This window comes from Phascolarctos cinereus, unplaced genomic scaffold, assembly GCF_003287225.1.
Source record: "Phascolarctos cinereus isolate Bilbo 61053 unplaced genomic scaffold, phaCin_HiC Scaffold_7;HRSCAF=346, whole genome shotgun sequence".
In the NCBI taxonomy this organism is placed as follows: Eukaryota; Metazoa; Chordata; class Mammalia; order Diprotodontia; family Phascolarctidae; genus Phascolarctos; species Phascolarctos cinereus.
In genome coordinates, this window is record NW_027556180.1 from 121,054,668 (window position 1) to 121,073,320 (window position 18,653).

Sequence of the window (18,653 nt, forward strand, 5' to 3'; positions counted from 1 at the left end):
TTGTGTCAGAGGAAAGAAGCAGCAGCAATGGGTAGTTATCGCAAAGAAGAAAGTGTAGTGTTGACATTAGGGAAAACTTCTTGATTTGAACTGTCCCAAAGTGGAATGAACTGCCTCAGGAGGTGGTAAGTTCATACTTATTGGAGATTTTCAAGCAGGGACTGGAGGAATACATGTCATATAGGTAATAGTAGTGACTTTAGTATGGCAGGTAAGCAACAAGCATTTTTTTATTAATTTATTTTGATTTATCAACAATCACTTCCATAAGCTTTTGAGTTTTAAATTTTTCTCCCTCTCCCTCCCTGCTCCCTCCCCAAAACAGTAAGGGTTATAGGGGGAAAAAAAATCTATGTTCTAGTTGTCTATCTTCTTTGTAAGTCTGTTTCTTCATCTATAATTGAAGGAAATATACTAGATTTCTAAGGTACAGCTTGGTCTTACTATGATCTTATGGCCAATTTATTTCTAATATTTTAAGACTTAAGGAATGGTACCAAATTCTGATTCATGGTGTCCAAGTTTCATTTTATTATTTATTTATAAAATTAAAAATTTTTTATTATAGACAGCTGATTGCTTTTGTAGATTTTTTTTTTTGGTGAGGCAATGGGGGGAAGTAACTTGCCCAGGTTCACACAACTAGTAAGTGTTAAGTGTCTGATGCCAGATTTGAACTCAAGTCTTTCTGAATCCAGAGCTGGTGCTCTATCCACTATTCCATCTAGCTGCCACATTTTTGTAGATTAAAAAAAAACAACTCAATCTAAATCTACATTCATAAAGTGAAGAAGTTAACCAAGAACCTAGATAACTCAAAGTCCCTTCTTCTTCCCCCATCAGTTCTCTTCATATCTTTTCGTTTGATTTGAGGAGGTTGAGATAGGTGTTTGTTCAATTATCTGGACTTTCTCATGACCACGTTTTTATCTATTTGTAGAGAAAGAGTTTCTTTATCTCCCTCTTTTCATTTCTCCATCTCCAGTTATCTTGATCTATATCTTGCTACTGGACCCAGATGGCTCCAGAGGATAGAGTGAGGCTAGTGATTTTGCGCAGCCCTCCCACACTTAAATCCAATCTACTTGCAAGTCATGACATCCTCTTCCCAATATCATGGTCCTCTTAGAGAATGGAAAAACAACTGATAACAATAACTAGCATTTAGTCATAGGTTCCCAAAGTGGGTGAAACCACCCCTTTGGAAGCACTGGAATGATCTGGGGGGAAGGGGTGGTAGTAGCCTTGGGTGCAGTTAGGGGGTGTTGAATAAAAATAAATGAGTGGTGGAAGCATAAGGAAAGAAGAGAAGAGAAGAAAATTTTGAAAAACCATTCATACATCTTTCATCTGTTGTATAACAGAGTTAAAGTCATAGTGATTATGTTATTTTACAAATAAACACACAAAATGTGAGTTATAATCAGTGGTCAAGTCCACTGACAGGTCTTAACAAGCAAGTGTTGGCAGGTGAGCATTTTGCATTGTTGGGAAATTCAGCATGCATCGGCAGGAATATGAGCATGTAATGAGTTGTTTACAATATGATACTATATGGTTACAAGATGTAATATTGTGTCACCAAAATTTCAGTGCAGGAAAAAACCAACAATTTACAATAAATTATTAAATTTAAGATGCATCATTTAATATATATATATATATATATATATATATATATATATATATCTTTTGAAATGATGCAGATTTCAAAAAAACATTAAAGGGTTAAAGAAAGTAGATTTCTAGGGGTGTGCTGAGTAATTTTTTTGAAAAGGGGGTGGTAGGCCAAATAAATATGAGAACCTCTGATTTATATAGGGTATCAAGATTCCTACAGTGCTATCTAAATATTATCTCATTTGAGATTCACAATAACCCTGGGAGATAGGTCCCATTTTTAATAGTTTTTATTCTTTGCCAGTTACGCATAAACACAGTTTTTAACATTCATTTTTTATACAATTTTGAGTTCCAAATTTTCTATCTCCTTTCCTTCTCCCCTCCCAAGATGGTAAACACTTTGTGTTATGTGCTATCATTTAAAATATATTTCCATATTAGTCATGTTGTGAAAGAAGAAACAGTTTGCAAAAAAAAAAAGTTTGCGAGAGGAAAAAACATAAAAAATAAAGATAGTGAAAATAGTATGCTTTGATCTGCATTCAGACTCCAACAGTTCTTTCTCTGGATGTGGACAGCATTTTCCATCATGAGTCTTTTGGAATTGTCTTAGATCATTGAATTGCTGGAAGAACCAAGTCTATCAAAGTTGGTCATCACACAGTGTTGCTGTTACTGTGTACAATATTCTCCTGGTTTTGTTCACTTTGCTCAGCATCAGTTCATGTAAGTCTGTCCAGGTTTTTCTGAAATCTGCCTGCTCATCATTTCTTATAGCACAATAGTATTCCATTACATTCATATACCACAACTTGTTCAGCCATTCCCCAACTGATGGGCATCCCCTCAATTTCCAGTTCTTGGCCACCACAAAAAGAGCTGCTACAAATATTTTTGTCCATGTAGATCCTTTTTTCCCTTTTTATGATGTCTTTGAGATACAAACCTAGAACTGGTATTGCTGGATCAGAAGGTACGCACAGTTTGATTACTCATAGTTCCAAATTGCTCCCCAGAATGGTTGGATCAGTTCACAACTCCACCAACAGTGCATTAGTGTCCCAATTTTCCCCTCATCCTCTCCAACATTTATCATTTTCCTTTTTTGTCATATTAGCTAATGTGATAGGTGTGAAGTGGTACCTCAGAGTAGTTTTAATTTGCATTTCTCTAATCAATAGTGATGTAGCGCATTTTTCATATGACTCTAGAGAGCTTTGATTTCTTCATCTGAAAATTACCTGTTCATGTCCTTTGACCATTTAACAATTGGGGGATGACTTGTACTCTTATAAATTTGACTCCTTTATATATTTGAGAAATAAGGCCTTTATCTGACACTTGCTGCAAAAATTGTCTCCCAGTTTTCTACTTTCCTTCTAATTTTGCTTGCGAGGTAGGTGCTATTATTATCCCTATTTTACAGATGATGAAATTGAGGCAAAGAGAGGTTACGACTTGCCCTGGGTCACACAGGTAGTCTAAGAGAATTTGAACTCAGGTTTTCCTGACTCGATCTCCATTGCTCTATGTACTGTGTTACCTAGCTGCTTAACTTTTCCTCATTCTTACTATCCTTTCTGGTCTCATGTCTCCTCTGGCATTGGGATTTCAGCTCATAGCTAAAAAAATCTTCTGTTCCTCCTTTGCTCTCCTTTTCTTTCTTGTTCCATAGAACCGTTGGGTCTTGGTCCATGCTTCATCATTGGGCCAAATTTGGTTCATGCCTTAGTCCTTAGGACCCAGACTATCATCTAACTTTTGTGCAGTTTATAGTGCAACAGACAAATTGTAATGACAGGAAAATAAGGAATGTATGTTTTCAAAGGCACTTCCTTCAGTGTATATCTTAGTTATCTGGTTTCTGAGAAACTGAAGGCGGTATGTCTACATGAGCCATAACTCGGCTAATTGTAATTTTTCTGGTCCTACATTTAGAGTGCAGGTCTGCATACTTAATACTTTGATTAAGCATTTGTGCAAACCAGCAGACATTCTGAATTGTTTCTTATAGTCATTTCAGTGCACGAAGTGTTAGATTCCCATTTTTCACCTTTACATGCTATATATTAGACACCTAATGCTTGAATGTCTTAGCCATTGTCCATTTTAAGGGTACAATTTGGCATTATAAAAGTATATCTCATTAGTGATATCTTTATCTCTGGCTAAGCAGTAGATTTCCTATTACATATGGGATGCAATATAATCCTGTGTGAACACTAAACAAGTTTGATTCTGTAGGCAGATCATTGAGCTTCTTAAACTTCCTCCCTTCTCCTATTACCTACCCCTCCTTTCACCCAAATATTCGGTTCTGAGTCATGAATGTTGTGGGGACTAATATTTATGAAGCCCATTAAACTCCTTGGTTGAAGAATCCTTTATTCATACAATCTTGATGTTCTGTTCTGAGAGTCTCAGATTTAAGATTATAGGGGTTATATACCTGAACAGGAATACTTTATGGGATTAGTTTATGAACATTTAGGTTTTTTTCTCTTTTTTAAACTTAAAATACCTATTATTTATTTCATCAAATGTTTTCCAATTACATGTACATTTTTAACATTAATTTTTTTTTTAAAATTTGAGTTCCAAATTCTCTCCATCCCTTTTGCCTCTCCCCCTCCCTGAGAAGGCAAACAATTTGGCATTAAATATATATGTGATGTCCTATTTCCATATTAGCCATGCTGTAAAAGAAAACACAGACAAAAACAAGGAAAATAGAGAGTAAAAAGTATGCTTCAATCTGCAATCAAATTCATCAGTTCTCTCTCTGGAGGTAGAAAGCTGGTTCTTTGGAATTATGTTGGATCATTGTCTTGATTACAGTAACCAAGTGTGTCACAGTTGAACATCATTCCAATATTGCGCTTATTATGTATACTGTTCTCCTAGTTCCACTCACTTCACTATGTGTAAGTAGTTTACGAACATTTACTGAAAAATTTTCCACTGATTCTTTATATCTTGAGCCCAAATATGGCCTTTGATTTATAAGCAAACTTCATAGGTTCTTTCAATACCTGTATTTCTATTTTTTTAAACCCTAACAGCGATGATTTAAAATGCTATTATAGGCTTACTTAAAGTGAATTATTGATACCATAGAACCTTCCTGCATTCAAGATTGCTACCATTCTTCTATGTTCAGGACATAGATCACACCAGAACTTAGGGTTGTATTATTGTTTTTAAGAGGAAGACTGAGTAATATGAAAAAAGACTCCTAAGGAAAGTGATTTTTAAAGCCATTTGTTTTAGGAAGACATCCAATGGGCTTCAGATATGATATCTGTAAAAAAAAACTGAAAAGGGAAAAAAGAATTCCAGTAGACTACAAGTGCTAATACAGAAAATACTTTAAAGTTGTTCTATTCTTGTTAATGTAGAATAACAGTCAGTGGCTGACATGTTGGGTTTGGTGTCAAAAAGATACAGATTCATCTTCTAGCTCTTATTATCTGAGTGACACTGCAAAGATCTTTTAACTGCTATGTACTGCATGCAATTTTCTAGGAATTACTGGCTAAGTCTTGGAGCAGTTGTGATCTGCATTTGGTGGCTAATATATAATATTTTCCCATTGACTCCACGGATAGATAAGATTAACCAGAATAAGTATAGAAGTAAGTTATACTTTCTACATAATGAAGCAATATATTTCAGCTTGGAAGATATAGTGGAAATAGTCAAAATTTTTTTAAATAAGGGAAACTATTTAAATATGTAAGAATTCATTCAGTCAGGCAACAGAATTATAGTCCTTGCTGTGATCAATTATGTTAGCCACTGGAATTCAGTATCATCAAACTTCTTTTAAGTGTTTCCACAAAAATATACACAATATCATTTAGAAAAGATATAACAGTGACTTGGAAAGAGTAATAGACTGATAATCAGCAAATAGGGGCTGTTGTCTCAGCTTTGCCTTAAATTAGCTCTCCAAGATCCTTTCTGGGCCTAACTTTCCTCATATGTAAAGTGGAGGAATTAGATTGGATGAACTATAAGGTTCATTGTAATTGTAACATTAGAATTGTGGTTTTAATGCTGGGAAATCAGTGGCTTACACATATGCTTTTGACCATAACAACTAACCTCATCATGAGGACAATGTGCCCAGATAGTTTTTATGTGCCTAGAAATACTTTAAATGAAAGCTTGCTGATGAAGACGATTTTGATGAAAATGAGCCAACAAATTAACATCTCTTCTGAGTTAAAGGCATAGAAGAGGTGGGATGAGCCATTGTGAATCTTGGGCAAGGATTGAAAATAGCCCTTTGTGTATAATTGTCCATTGGTGGTTTTCAGATTTGCCTGTAACATAAGCTATTTGACTTAACACAAAAGTACCACCCATGTTCCACACAGAAAGCAGATTTTCTTGGCATTAAAATGTGTGCATTTGTAAAAAGCGATATTATAGTGTCCCTCTGTGTTTGTGCCTCTGGTCACTGGTTGTCTTTCTTAGACCCAACTGTCCTAGTTAAATGAAGAAAGGTTGATCTGACTTAGTAAATTTTTATTTACTATGATGACAGATTATTTCAGACACAACTGCCCTTGCCCCATTTTCTATGCTTGCAATCCAGCTCTATGCTAGCAGATTCTACCTAACTCAATACAATAAAATTAAATACAATCCAACCCAGTCCAAACTGACAAGCATTAGGTATATGGTCCATGATTAGCCACTTGTTTCAAGTTTTGCTTTACTGACATGTTGTGTACATACTGGGTATTGATGCCACAGTTACAGGATTAAATGCTTTAAAACCTGTCAGTGGAGCAGGTGAGCCCTAACAGTGTTCCACTTTCAGGGAGGACGCCTCTGCTTCTCATGACAGAGCAACTAAATGGCCTCACTTGCTTCACTGTCAGGTTCTGAGTGACTGGGTCTTCCCCTTCATACACTCCCTTTAGGTAAACTATAGATGACAACAGTGCGGAGCTGTCAGCTAAATATGCTCTGTTTTTCAACCATCACTCTCAAATAACCAACTAGTAAATTACATGATAATAGTATGTACCTAACCGACTTGTGAGGAACAAATGAGATGATATGTATAAAAAACGCTTTGTAAAGTTTAAAGAACTTTTAAAAATACCAGTTATGAGAGGCCACTTGTGTGGTAGGTAGAGTCTGAAGAAACATGGATTCTGAAAGTCATGGATTTGGATTTTATCTGAGACGCTTCTTGCGTTGTGATACAGGTTAAACCTCTTAATCTCTCTCAGCCTCAGTTTCCTCTTCTGTAAAACAGGGGATGTAATAGCACCTACCTCACAGGACTGTTGTGATGCCCTGATTACATATTATATGTAAAGCACTTCACCAATTTTAAATTACTACATAAATGTAGGCAGAATCGACCACTTGGCAACTGTGGTAGGCTAGAACAGAAAAGGGGAAGGTTTGAAACAGCCACTCTGGTGAGTGAGGTAGAGAATTAGGACAGAGTACAAGGATTGCCATCCTGCAACGAGGGCCTAGCTGACATCAGACAGCATGAACTTGGAGCAAACTCAGTGAAGCCTGATTGTGTGATTTCCCTACAGAACAACAGGAGGTAAGTATAGAGAAGGCAGAAGGAGAAAGGTCATACAGGATTAAAGTTTGTCAGGGAATGAGTGAGGATAGGACAAGTTATCCAAACACAGATTGTATTAACTGAACTGGTTAATGATAGTGTAGAGAAGGAAATGGCAAACTACTCTAGTATCTCTGCCATGAAAACCTCAAATGGGGTCATGAAGAGTTGGACACAATTGAAAATTGACTAAACAGAGAAGGGGAAGGGTTCACAGTAGATTGGGAATGTCCAAAAGGCACCATCGAAAGGGGAAGATCTGGCTTGATGGAGACTAGAAGGGATAGGCTTGAGGTAGGTGGGGATGAGGGATGAGGAATGGAACTAGGGAGCAGTATGTGTGGTTTTTCCTTAGGCAGTTGGGGATTCTGTTTTTTTTTTCTTCCTTTTTTATTACTAAAACTTAAATACAAATTAAGAAAAGAAAAAGAAACATTAGAAAAGGAAAAAAAGCAGGGCATGTGTACAGAATGTAAGAGAGAATTCAAAATATATAGCAATAAGTTTCTATTTCAAGAAAGCCTATATAATAAATATTACACACTGTCTTTGCTTCCTTCTAAGTTTTCTTTTGTTCTCTGCTGTGCACTTTTTATTTTATTCTTTCTTCCTCTTCCTCCCCCTGCCTCCCAAAGGCTACAGTTGCACGAGGAAATGTTTATATAGATGGAGATATAGATAGGTGATTCTCTATCACTGGGATTGTAAGAAGAGGGAGATGTTTGCCAATTGTGAGATATTGAGATAGTACTTTTTGACTATGGCTACCATCCTCAGGAATTCTGTGAATGATAGAGCGTAGTGACAGCTTAAATTATCTCAAAAATTGCCCCATTCTCCACTTTACAATGTGTACATATGAGCATGACTTGGTATACACCCAGTTATTTCTTCTTTGTTACTTATTTATTTTTTATTTTTATTTTTTTGCTTTTTGGTGAGGCAATTGGGGTTAAGTGACTTGCCCAGGGTCACACAGCTAGTAAGTGTCTTGTGTCTGAGACTGGATTTGAACTCACATCCTCCTGACTCCAAGGCCAGAGCTCTATCCACTGCGCCACCTAGCTGCCCCGTTACTTATTTTTTAAAGATGGAAACAGTGCCTGTCCACTAGACTGCCCTGTTTGTGTCTGAAGGGTCACAAAATGAGCACAGTATGGTTGCTCATAGAGGGATCATTTTTGTGAGTATTCATCCATCTCTGTACTTTGTCTCCATAGGATGCATGTCTAGAATGTATTAGGAACTTCATCTATACAGCATAAGAACAAGCCTGAAATTTATCAGTTATTGAGTTAACTAGTTCCATGTAAAGGATCGGGATGAATGATTCAGGTAACTCAAAAATCTACTAGCTATTTTATTCTCAAAGGAGAATTGGGAGGTGAAATTATCCAGGCTGCCTGTCTCCATTGTTTCAGACAATTAAAGAATTGTTCATTAAATGTGTGCACATAGTACAAAGTGAAGCAGAGATTAGACCAACCAGACTATTTACTGGAATGAAAGATGAATTATTTGTTTGAGTATGAGGCATTTTTTTCACTAATAGAAATTCATTTAATGTGGCATTGAGATCTTAGAATGATAAATCTTATACATTCCCTTTCAGGATGCCCTTAGAAAACCTGTTTTCATTTCCTGGGAGGTATTAGGAAGTCACAATGAAATAAAACCATTGCATTTTCCTGAATTATCTTTCTTGGAAAGTCTTTCTAAATTAGATTACATTTCCATCCTGATGCTGTTTTGATGCAGTATTTCAGTGTTAGGTGGCTTCCTACGATGCACATTTACTAATGACATTGCTTAGTAGCCTGAGATTCTTCTGGCAGGAAAGAAGAAAGGAAGGGAAGGAGTGGGGATAAAAAGGAAGATAGAAAAAAGAAGACTCTAGAACACTAAAAGTTATTCCCACTTATTTTTCAAAACTATGGAGTATTTGTTCCACTCTTTTTGTCCATGAATATGAGGTAGACTTATTTACAGTTTCTATGTTTAATCTGAGTTCAGAAGCAATTTCTTTCATTATTTCCCCTATGAAAAACGAAGCTTTATTTCACCAGGACTCATGATCCTGCCCCTAGTATAAACATAGAGTGTCGGTACAATGTTAATTTGTAGATTATCTGACAGGATGCTGGGGAATCATCATCAAATGTCCTCTGGGCATAAACCATCCCAACTAACACTGATGGGACTATTGTTCCAGACAGTGAGTTAGTTATTCAGAGGAAGTGTGAAGTAGTAGAAAGAATTCTGGGCCTGGAAGGAGGAGGTGTGGGTTTGAATCTTGGCTCTGCCACTTATTAGCTGCATCACCTTGAGCAAGAAATATACTTATCTAAGCTCCAATTTCTTTGTGAATAAAGTGCAGATAATTAAATTTATATCCTATAAGTCACAGGGTTATTAGTATAAGTATTGTAGCCGCATTAGTATATTTGCTGTCTCCTACACATACAACTTTCTTTCTTCTCTCTCTATGCCTTTGTACAGGCTATGTTCCATGCCTCCAACAAATTCCTTCCTCTCTTTTGCTCCTCCACCCAATTACCCTGGATTTCCTTCATATCTATTTTACATTTACTTATACGTATACACAGTGCAGCTATGGCACAGTGGATAGAGTGCTGGGCCTGGAATCAGGAAGACTCATCTTTGTGAGTTCAAATCTGGCATCAGACACTTACTAGCTGTGTGACCCTGGGTAAGTCATTTCACTCTGTAAAATGTCATTTTATCTGTAAAATGAATCGGAGAATGAAATGGCAAAGCACTCCAGTAACTGCCAAGAAAACCCAAATGGAGTCATGAAGAATCAAACATGACTGAAAAATGACTGAACAACAAAAACATATCTATACATGCTGTTCCCCAAGATTGAAAGCAAGTTCCTTGATGGCTGGGAGTGATTCTTTTGTTCCTTTCCTTCCAGAATTTAGCAAAACACCTAGTGCCTTGAAAGCGCTTTTTAAATAAATTATTGTGTATCTAATATTGTCACAGCCAAAATATCTTACTTTCTGTGTCTAAAAGTTTTACTTAAGTAAATGAAATGGGGCAGCTATGGCACAATGGATAGAATCCTGAACCTAGAGTCAGGGAGACCGGAGTTCAAATCTAGCCTCAGATACTTTCTAACTGTGTGACCCTAAGCAAGTCACTTTACCCTACTTGCCTCAGTTCCCCATCTGTAAAATGAAGAAAGGAAATGGCAAACAGCTCCAGTTTCTTTGCTAAGAAAACCCCAAATGGGGTCACAAAGAAGTCAGACATGACTGAAACTACTGAACAACGTAATGAAATAACCTTTAATATTGAGTCTCTTCCATGTGCCTTTCTTAGATTTTCAAAGCTGAATAGTTCCAATTCCTACAACCATTTATTATAAGACATGATTTCTAGACCCTTTTTCATTATATCCAGCCTGGTCTAGAAACACTATAGTTTTCAATTAATTCCACAAAACGTATCAAGTGCTTGTCTGCAGGACATTGTGGTAGTTTCTATTTAAGAATTGATGATCAAGTAAGGCAATAAAACATGTATAAAAATTATCATAGTACCAGGTAGATGTGTTTTGACTAGATAAACTACCTGCTAGTGGTTATTTAAACAACTGCCTGATATTATATACACTATCTTTGAAAGATCAGAGAGAACAGGAGAATTACTGCAAGAATACAGATGGATGAATGTTCTCATTTTTAAATAAAGAGGAAAAAAGATGGCATCATTAGGCCAGTAAACTTGACTTTCATTCTTGATAAAATTCTAGAACATATTAAAGGAATGGCTAGGCAATATCTGAAAAAGGAAGTGATTATTATCAAGAGACAACCCAATTTCATTTGGAATGGGTTATGCTAGACTACCTTGGTTTCCTTTTTGGAGAGAATTACTAAAATGATAGCTCAGAGGACAGCTATAGAGTTTACTGGGGTTTTTAGCAAAATAATTGATAACTGCTGTTACTCTATTCTTGTAGATAATATGAAGAAAGCTAAATTATGCTACAATTAGGTAGATTTTGAACTGGTTGAATGGCTAGATCCAAAGAGTAGTTATTAATAGTCAACTTGTAAATAGGTCTCCAATGGAATACTCCCAAGATCTGCACTGGGTCCAATACTGTTTACCATTTTTATCAATGACATGAATAAAGGCACAGATGGTATGCTCATGAAATATTCAATTGAAACAAATCAGGAAGGAATAGCTAGCATACTTGATGACATTCAGAATTCAGAAAGATCTTGACAGACAAGAACTTTGGGGTGAACAGAATAAGGTAAAATTTAATAGGATTACAATAGGCTTACACTTAGTTCAAAAAAAGTACAAGATGGGTGAGGCATGGCTTAGACCATAGCTTACTGACAAAGGTCTGAGGATTTTTGTGAAACTGCAAGTTCAATATAAAGCAATAGTGTTTTAGCAGCCAATGTGATCTTAGAACTAGTGGATAGAATACTGGTACTAGAGTCAGGAACTACTGAATTCAAATCCAGTCTCGGATGCTTACTAATTGTGTGATCCTGACAATCAGTTCTGTCTGCCTCAGTTTTCTCTACTATAAAATGGGGGCACCTATCTCCCACGGTTGTTGTGACAATGAAATGAGAAAATATTCACAAAATGTTTAGCATGTGTTTGACACATGGTAGGTACTTAATAAATTCTTAGTCCCTTTCCCCATCTGTAATAATATTGCTGTACACTACCCTTGTCACACCACATTTGAAGTATTGAGTTCAGTTTGGGGCACCACATGACATAGAAAATATTAATAAATTATCCAAAAGAGGACAGCTAGCACAGCGAAAGGCTTTGAGTTCATGTAAACTGGGGGGTTGTTTAGTGTAGATAATAGAAGACTTGGGATGGTGGTGGTGGTGGTCATGAAAACTATCTTCAAGTATTTGAAAGACTGTCATATGGAAGATGAATTGGTCTTGATCTGTTTGGCTCCACAGGAAAAAATGAGGAGCAAAGAACAGAAATTGAAAAGAGGCTAATTTAGGCTTTATGTCAAAAACCAGTTTCTAATTGTGCAGCCATGGAATGCATTGTCTCAAGAGGTAGTGAGGTCTTCAAGCAAAGTCTGGATGGCCATTTGCTGGATATGTTGTAGGGGGATTCTTGTTTAGGTATGTAGTGGGCTATGTGGTCTCTGAGGTCCTTTCTAAATTAGAGTATCTGTAATTTTGTGGGGAGACAGAGAGGGAGAGGGGGAGAGAGGAAAAGGGAGTAGGGGAGGAGATGGGACAGGGAGAGAGATTGGAGAGAAAGTGTGTGTGTGTGTGTGTGTGTGTGTGTGTGTGTGTGTGCGCGTGCTCACACTCGCGTGTTCTTGGAAAAAAAAATTATATCTGGTTAGGGGGAGGCAGGCATAACTACTGAAATGTAGGAATCACTTCTAGCCAGGAGAATTAGGGAAGTTTTTATGGAGGAGATGGCACTTTAGGTGGACCTTGAGGAAATAGATTTCAAAAGGCTGAGATGTGGAGGGATTTCACTCCAGGCATAAGGGACTATATATCCAAATTTATAGAGGTAGGAGAATAAGTTCAGGGAATAGCTTCTAGGACATTTTGATCAGAATGTGAGTGGTTGAAAAGAAGTTGTATAAATAAGGCTGATAAAGGACAGCAGAATCTGGATTCTTGGATGCTAGTATAAGAAGATAGTACTAACCTGGAATAGATAGGTGTTAGATGACAAAACTGGAATCCGAGAAGATACTGACAGTCTTAAATTTGGGTTTTTAACTTGGCTTCTGTGAACTTGTTTTTTTAAAAAAAATATTTGATAACTATTTCAACATAATCAGTTTCCTTTGTAATCCTATATGTTGTATTTATGCATTTAAAATTCTTATTCTTAGAAGAGATTCACAGACTTCACCAGATTTCCAAGATGATTCATCTTGGACACAACAAAGATTAGGAACCTCTCATCTAGAAATCTAATAAAAGAAAATTGAATAAGTTTAAATGTAAAGTTCCAAATTGGCTTTGAAGAGTCAACTGCACAAGTATAGGATGGGGGAGATGTAGCTAAAAAATCACTCATGTGAAAAATAACAGCTGTTTTAGTGGATTATAAACTTAAGATGGGCCAACATAAAAACTGCTAATGTAATTTAGAGAGTAGTACTAAGAGAAGAATTATTTTTTTGCAGGTTCTTTTCAAACCCGCTATTATAATGTAAGCTCTTTAAACACAGGTACCATGTTGTCTTTGATCCTTAGCACTTATCAGGCTGCCTTACACATATTCATTATTTGATAAATGTTTGCTCTTGAATAGGATTAAGAACAAATCAGGTTATATTCTGCCCTCCTCAGATTAGATCTGAAATATTGTATACTCTGGGAGTGCTACATTTTAGGAACTATGTTTGATAAACTAAAGTGGGTCCAAGGGAGGGCAAATAGTATGGTATAGGTCTTAGGGACCAGGCCAGGTAAAGTTTGCTGAAGAATAATGGATTATTAACTTGCAAAAGGGAAAAACTTTAGGAGTATAACATTATCTTTAAACAAAGAGAGAATTGTCCTGTGGAAGAGAGAATTAACTTATTCATCTTAGTCCTCAAAAGCAGAAAAAGTATCAGCAATTGGTATAACAACAGTGACAGATTTCAGAGCTATTTAATGATAGAACAGGTAATTATTTGAAGTAGCAGGTTCCTTAACACTGAAGGCCTGTAAGTGGAGGAGAAGTGGCTACTTGAAGGCACAATTGGAGCAGGTGTTCCTTTTCAACTCTGGGTTAAACTAGGTTTAACCTCAGGTTCCTTCCAACTCTCAGTATCTCTGATTCTGTTCTGTAGGTAACAGGGAGCTATCAAAGGCAATTGTGCAGGAAAAGCACAAGAACAGAAAAAGATTAAGAAGATTGTTTTGGCATTTCTTTGCAGGGTAGATTGAGAAAAGGAGAGACAGTAGTCTAGACAAGAGGAAAAAAAGCAATTTAATTTGAATGATGGCAGTGAGAGTGGGAAGGAGAAGACAGTTTATAAGAGATATGTAGTCCATGATCCAAAAATCTCCAAAGACCCTCTTGCACTTGCGTTCACTTTAGGAGCATTTTAATTATATCTGACTCACTGTCCCTCATTCAGTTAAAAAACTATGATTGTCTAAAAGGATTTAAGGGGAAAGACAAATGTTGGAGGAGATGTGGAAAAATTGGGACACTAATTCACTGTTGGGGAATTGTGAACCATTTTGGAGAACAATCTGGAATTCCACTCAAAGAGTAATATTAAACTATCTATGCCCTTTGACTTAGCAATACCACCACTAGGTCTATTTCCAAAGACGATTAGGGGAAAAGGAAAAGAACCTATATATTCTCAATTATTTACGGCAGTTCTCTTTGTGATGTCAAAGAACTGGAAATTGGGCCTGCTAATTGGGGAATGGCCAAATAAGTTGTGGTATATGATTGTGATGGAATACTAATATGTTATAAGTAATGACAAGCAGGATGATTTCAGGGGGAAAAAAAAAAACATGGATAGACTTGCACAAAATAATGAATAACAAAATTAGCAGAGCCAAGAGAATGATGTATACAGTAATAACAATATTGTTTTTTATTAATTAATTTATTTTAAATGTTCAACAATCACTTCCTTAAGCTTTTGAGTTTTACATTTTTCTCCCCTTCTCTCCCCACCTCCCTCCCCAAGACAGCTTGCAATCTGATATAGGCTATACATATACATTCCTATTAAACATTTTCACATTAGTGATGTTGTAAGGAAGAATTAGAACCAATAGGGGGAACCACAAGAAAGAGGAAACAAAACAAAACAGAAGAAAAAAAAGTAAATAGTATACTTCAATCTGCATTCAAACTCCATAGCTCTTTCTCTGGATGTGGATAGCATTTTCCATCATGAGACTTTTGGAGATGTCTTAGATCCTTGCATTGCTGAGAATAGCTAAATCTATCAAAGTTAGTCATTACATGACGTAGCTGTTATTGTGTACAATGTTATCCTGTTTCTGCTCACTTCACTCAGCATCAGTTCACACAAGTCTTTCTAGGTTTTTCTGAAGCCTGCTTGTTCATCATTTCTTATAGCACAATAGTATTCCATTACATTCATATACCACAACTTGTTTAGCCATTCCCCAACTGATGGGCATCCCGTTAATTTCCAATTCTTTGCCACCACAGAATGAGCTGTTATAAATATTTTTGTACGTGTGAGTCCTTTCCCATTTTTGTGATCTCTTTGGGATATAGCCCTAGAAGTGCTATTGCTGGGTCAAAGGGTATGCACATTTTTATAGCCCCTTTAGCATAGTTCCAAATTGCTCTCCAAAATGGTTGGGTCATTTCACAACTCCACCAACAATGCATTAGTGTTCCAATTTTCCCCATCTTCTCCAACATTTATCATTTGCCTGTTTTGTCATGTTGGCCAATCTGATAGGTGTGATGTGGTACCTCAGAGTTGTTGTGATTTATAGCAATGTTGTTTTAAGAACAACTTCGAGCAACTAAGTCATTTTGACTATTATAAAATACCCAAATTAGCTACAAAAGGCATATGAAAGAAGATGCTATCTGTATCCAGAGAAAAAAATTAACAAATAGACGTATAGAATTATTTTCCACACATACATACATATACATGCACACATGCATATTTGTGTGTAACGGTAGCCATCTCTAGGGTGAGGGGTGTAGGGAAGAAAAAAAAAGAAATTTACATGATAAATTTACGATATATTAAAAAGCAAGCTGTACATACTAGAGTTTCTATTTCATGTTCAATAATATTTTTATTATCCTGCTATGTTATGGAAATGATTATTTTATTTCATAAATTAAAAATAAAATAAAATTTTAAAAGAAGTTAATTCAGGTTTTGTGATTTAGGTTCTCATTATGTGTATAGATCTAGATTAAAATAATAAAATAATTATAACAAGAATGGAAAAATTAATCTAGGGATAGAAAATAATATTAATTAAATTCTTAAATGTCTTTTCTAATCCTTTCCTTCTCCCCTCCTCCAATCCTTGTGAAAGAAAAGTTGGAAAATGAGCCCCTCTAAGTCTCACATCTCTGACAAAGGAAGTCATGGATGGGCTCAGTCTTTCACTGTTGCCAAAGCACACTCTTGGGCAAGGAATAGCAGGGCTGAAGGCCTTTAGTGCAGGGTTAAGGCTGTATTGACAATTGTATCCTTTTCCTGTTCATCTCACTGTGTATGCTACCTGTGGTTCATTTCTCTCCATATGGCTCCCACTTACACTGTCTCCATGTGGATCCTGGTTTGGCCTGCCCTTCCATTTTATCTTAGCTTATCTTTTCTAGTGGTCATTAATGTAGGAAAGATACCTATTACTAGCCCTTACCCCCTTCCATCTTCTTGGTGGGAAAAAAAATGAACAAAACAAAACATATTTCTCCCTATCTAAAGTAGCTAGATGGTATACTTAATACATCATCGGATTTAGCATCAGGAATACCTGAGTTCAAATTCGGCTTCAGACAATAATGAGCTAAGTAACCCTAGGCAAGTCACTTGAAGGTTGTCTGCCTCAGTTTCCTCATTTGTTAAATGGGTGTAATAATAGTATCTACATCATAGGGTTGTAAGGATTGAATGAGATAACATATGTGAAGTGCCTTGCAAATCTTCAAGTGCTATATAAGTTATATTACTATTACTGTTCTTCTTTTTTACCCCTAGATTACCCTTATCTATTTCACCAAGAGGAGAGCAAGAGCAGTTTTCATTGTCTTGCTGGCAGAGAAACACTTCATGCACAGTAAGCCTCTTTCCTTATCAGAGGGGCAGAAAAAACAATTCTAGATATTTCAGCAGCAAAATGGACAGAATTTGCCAACTAACCGAATATGTGCATGACAAAATGGGATAAATACATAATCCTTCATTTACAGTGAAGAGTCATGCTGAAGATGTGTGACTGGGAAAATGGTGGTTTCACCTGTATACGCGGAGAAGTTAGAAGGAAGGTTAGATTTAAAGGGAGGAAAGAAAGGGGATGAGTTCAATTTAGAACATATTTGAGGTTCAGCTGTCTGACAGGTAGTTAGGGATGTGGGACTGAAACTCTAGGGAAAGGTAGAAAATAGAGATAGACTTGGTAGGCACATACATAAAATCATAATTTAAGCCACATAAGTCTGCATTTTCCTGGTTAAATGTCTCCTCCTTTTTTCTCCTCCTTTTTACTTCCCCCTCCTCCTTCCTCCTCCTCCTCCCTTTCCCTTCCACCTCCCTTCTCCTCCTTCTCCTTCTCCTTTTCCTCCTCCTTTCTCCTCCTTTCCTCTTCCCTTCTTCCTCCCTTCTTCCTCCCTTCCTTCTTCCTCCTTCCTCCTTCCTCCCTTCTTCCTATCTCCTTCCTCCCTTCCTCCCTTCCTCCTCCTTCCCTCCCTTCCTTCCTTCCTTCCTTCCTTCCTTCCTTCCTTCCTTCCTTCCTTCCTTCCTTCCTTCCTTCCTTCCTTCCTTCCTTCCTTCCTTCAGTTTTCAGTTCGTTATTTCAGCTCATAGCAATTTCTTTTTAAATCTTGATCTTGTCACCTAACACAGTAGCTTATAATCATCCAAATTTGTCTCCCATCTGTAAATATGGTAAGGATGATGAGCACCAACAGGTTTCTCATCACATCTTGGAAACATATTCTGGACAGACAGCATACCTCCTAGTAGCCAAGTCAGGTCCATGTGCGGCTGTTTTCAAATCTTTCTATAGAGTCATCAATAACTATCAGTTTTTCCTAAGAGTGGCAATCAGATTTTTCCCAGACCCATATTGCCAGTAGTTCACTTGGAAATATGAAACTAGAACTTGGAAGAGAGGCCATGAAAAGTTTAAGATGGTTATGCCTTATCTCAAATCTGGCCTCTGACATCTCTAAAATGAGGAGATTGTATGCACTCTGAGGTCCCTTTCAATTTTAAACCTGTAATCTTGTGATCTTCCATTAGATTGCTAGCTCCTTAAGGACAGGGTCCTTAGCTTTTATCTTTCCAAATCCCCTATAACTCAACATAGTGGCTTGCCCAAAACAGGTGCTAAAATTTATTTGTGGAATGACTACAATATGTAATTTTTTTCCCGTCCCATAGAATGGCTGTGGATTAATCCTGATTCGGGAAATTTTCCTGGTTCGTAGATGGATTAATTTGCATTTACTTCATGACCTTGAATTGTGGATAAGGAATATTTAGTAAGACTAGAAGAGCCTTTTGTTTAGTGGAATGTAGTACTGCTAATGTGTGGGAAAAAATGACTTTGTCAATGCACCCATCTCCCTTAAGAACTATGTCAATAGCCACAATAATTTTTTTAAGGAAAAAATTTAACACTCATCCTCCAAATAAAATGTTATTCACTGTACTTGGAATTTAGATTAGATCCAATAA

At 36.7% G+C, this 18,653-nt stretch overlaps 1 long non-coding RNA gene across 1 annotated transcript in view; it reads left to right on the forward strand.

Annotated features, from left to right (window-relative positions):
- Positions 1-18,653, forward strand: part of LOC144454887 (uncharacterized) — a 69,500-nt gene that overhangs the window by 50,352 nt on the left and 495 nt on the right. Inside the window, exon 2 of the long non-coding RNA XR_013483438.1 lies at positions 16,953-17,031. This is a non-coding gene — a long non-coding RNA (uncharacterized LOC144454887). The remainder of the gene's footprint in view (positions 1-16,952; positions 17,032-18,653) is intronic.